The 3,319-nt window shown below is 46.8% G+C and overlaps 1 pseudogene; it reads left to right on the top strand.

The window, feature by feature from the left end:
• Positions 1-437: 437 nt before the first annotated feature.
• LOC114621106 overlaps positions 438-3,319 on the top strand; it is a 7,422-nt pseudogene continuing 4,540 nt past the window's right edge.

The raw sequence follows: 3,319 nt of genomic DNA, 5'->3' as shown, positions 1-3,319 counted from the left end.
CCAGTTGAGTCATGAGTTGTCATTATCTTACAGGTCAACTTTCTGTCTGCCTATCTGTCATTCTAACTCTGTACCCTACAGTTGATCTCCTGAGAAGGCATGGGCTCAAGATTATAGAGAACGTATGGGACTGAGCAATAAATGTAGACCAGAGAAAGTATAAATTCATCACACACACACACAAACCCCACTAACAAATTAATATCCAAAGGCAGAATTATGGTAGCCATTCTTGACCTCTTCAAATCTATTGCTGATTCGCTCATTTAACAAGTGTTTACTGATCCCCGATCACCCACCAGACACTGTGACGAGACATGGCATGATGTTAATGTAAAACTCTATCCACTCCACCCGAGGTTTCCACTGACCATGGTCTTGGATTAAGTTCTTCACAATCAGATTCTGAGATGAGAAATTTTATGTGGAAGTTTTACATGGACGAATTCTCAGGAGATCAGCTGTCAGGCACAGAATTGGAAAGACAAATTGGCAGGCAGAAACCTGGCCTGTCATACAATTACAACTCACGACTCAGGTGGGTTCTACAAGGGCTCCCCAGCTTGGCTGGCCCTTCAGTATTGTCTGAGTTGAGCCTTGATCTCTCCACAGCAGCCAGATGCCTGTCATGCAAGCACTTATGGAAAGAGTGTGACCTTGGATGCGAGGCAGCCCTGTCTCTAAGGACGAGTCCGGGAGAGAACTGTGAACCACAGGAAGGGGTATTTTTATAGCTGTATCAGCTTTCAGAAGACAACATCTCTGCAGAAAGGCCCTGCTCAGACAAAGCTAGCCCCTTCCTCCTCTCTACCCTCCATGTGGTCCCACCCAAGGTGGCCTTTCAGTCTGGTTACTTAATTGTCCTGAAACCCTAAATCACTTGTGGAAAAACATTTGATTTCCCAGGAAGAGATTGTGAAAAATCTTCAAAAATCCCTGTAATAATTTTCTTCCATAGCTCAGTAGGGTAAAGCAAGCCTGTAATGCCAGCAACTTGGGAAGTGGATGTAGGAGAATCAGAAATTCAAGATTATCCTTAGCTGCAGACAGTTATGGTCAGTCTGGGCTACAGGAGACCCTGTCTCAAAAATATTCCAAAGATGTATTTTAGTTTCTGTTTGTGTGTGTGTGCGTGTGTGTGTGTGTGTGTGTGTGTGTGTGTGCGTGTGCATGTGCGTGCGTGTGTGTTGGAGCGCACACATGCCCAGAAGGCCAGTAGAACATCAGATACCCTAGAACTGGAGTTAAAGGCAGTTGTGAGCCAACCAATGTGGATGGTAGATGCTGGGAACTGATCTTAGGGCCTTTGCAAGAGCTCAATGCCGAGCCATCTTTCTGCCTCCAAACGATATCCTAAATGCAAATAATGAGAAGAAAAGGCCATACGTGTGAGAGGAAGTGGGGAGACACAGAAGAAGCCGGCGGGGAAAGAGCTGAATGGAAATAATATAAATACAGTACTTACGTATGAAATTCTCAAAAGGAAAAATAATTTTTTCTCTTCATCTCCTTGGTACTCACATTTTTTATACCATTATTCCAAATCCTCTAGATTTTCACTCTAAGATTCAATACCCTGAGAGGTTAGCGCCTCCATTTCTATTTGCTAGTCACCAGCTCAGCTCCGGGTGGTGCTATTTTTAATTTCCAGATGTTAACAGGGTAGAGTCCAGAGACAAATACTGCTCAAAGGATCCCTCAGGGCCCAGTGGGGATTGAGGGTTCTTCAGCTCTCACTTAAAGTCTCACTGAGTTTGGAAAAAATAGACAGATGAGTCACCTTTGATATACACTACAAGTTAGCCAAGCCTGTCCCCATAGTGATGGCATCTTCAGCAAGCCTGTGCCCATGCAGTGACATCATCAGCACCAAGCCTGTGCCCATGCACCAAGCCTGTGCCCATGCAGTGACATCATCAGCACCAAGCCTGTGCCCATCAACATCATCAGCACCAAGCCTGTGCCCATAGTGATGGCATCAGCACCAAGCCTGTGCCCATGCGGTGACATCATCAGCACCAAGCCTGTGCCCATATACCAAGCCTGTGCCCATAGTGACGGCATCAGCACCAAGCCTGTGCCCATGCAGTGACATCACAATAAGCCTGTGCCCATGTGGTGACATCATCAGCACCAAGCCTGTGCCCAGCAACATCATCAGCACCAAGCCTGTGCCCATAGTGATGGCATCAGCACCAAGCCTGTGCCCATGCAGTGACATCACAATAAGCCTGTGCCCATGCGGTGACATCATCAGCACCAAGCCTGTGCCTATCCGGTGACATCATCAGCAAGCCTGTGCCCATGCGGTGACATCATCAGCAAGCCTGTGCCCATGTGGTGACATCACAGCAAGCCTGTGCCCATGCAGCGACATCACAGCAAGCCTGTGCCCATGCAGCGACATCACAGCAAGCCTGTGCCCATGCAGTGACATCATCAGCACCAAGCCTGTGCCCATGCAGTGACATCACAGCAAGCCTGTGCCCATACAGTGACATCACAGTAAGCCTGTGCCCACAGCATCAGCAGCACCACGGTCTGCAGCAGCCTCACCACATTCAAAGTGGCAAGTGTGCCTCTACTTGGATGTGATGCATTGAATTAACTTTTATTTCACTTCCTATTTTATTTTATTTTGTTATTTTGTTGCCTTCAGTTTCCCATTTACTGTACATTTAACAATATTAAAATAGGGTTTTATACCTACATATGCTTCAGAAAATTACAAAGGAAGTGCTGCAATCAACACTGGTAGGTTGAGAATCTTGCACCAAAAGGTAAAGTTGGGGGCCAGGAGGATGTCTCACAGGGTAGAGGTGTTTGTTACCAACCTGACAACTTGAGTTTGATGCCTGAGGCCCACAGGAAGGGGGAAGAGAGAGCCCACTCCCAAAACTGCCCTCTGACCTACACAGTGGCATTTGAGCACACGCGCATGCGTGCACACACACACACACACACACACACACACACACACACACACACACACTAAATAAATAAGAAGACTTCTAAGAGGGAAAGCTGAAGTATGCCATAAGTGACACAGGAAGAAGCATGAAGGCATCTTCTCACAGTCTCTGTGGCTCTGCTGACCTGGTAAACCTGCACTTCCCAGGCCTAATAGAGGACTAAAGAGATTCTCAAGTGCAAAAGAGGTCTATACTGTTTATAAAATAAAATTTAAAAAATAGAGGCCTAGGAGATAGCTCAGTCAGTAAAGCCCTTGCTTTGCATACTTTAGGACTTGAGTCTGACCCAGAGCCCATGCTCAAGAGAAGAAAGGAGGGGAGGAGAAAGGAGGGGAGGGGAGGAGAGG

The sequence above is a fragment of the Grammomys surdaster genome, unplaced genomic scaffold (genome assembly GCF_004785775.1).
Source record: "Grammomys surdaster isolate TR1022 unplaced genomic scaffold, NIH_TR_1.0 172, whole genome shotgun sequence".
In the NCBI taxonomy this organism is placed as follows: Eukaryota; Metazoa; Chordata; class Mammalia; order Rodentia; family Muridae; genus Grammomys; species Grammomys surdaster.
The sequence above is the reverse complement of the archived record's forward strand: the minus strand, read 5'-3'. Positions and strand labels throughout refer to the sequence as shown.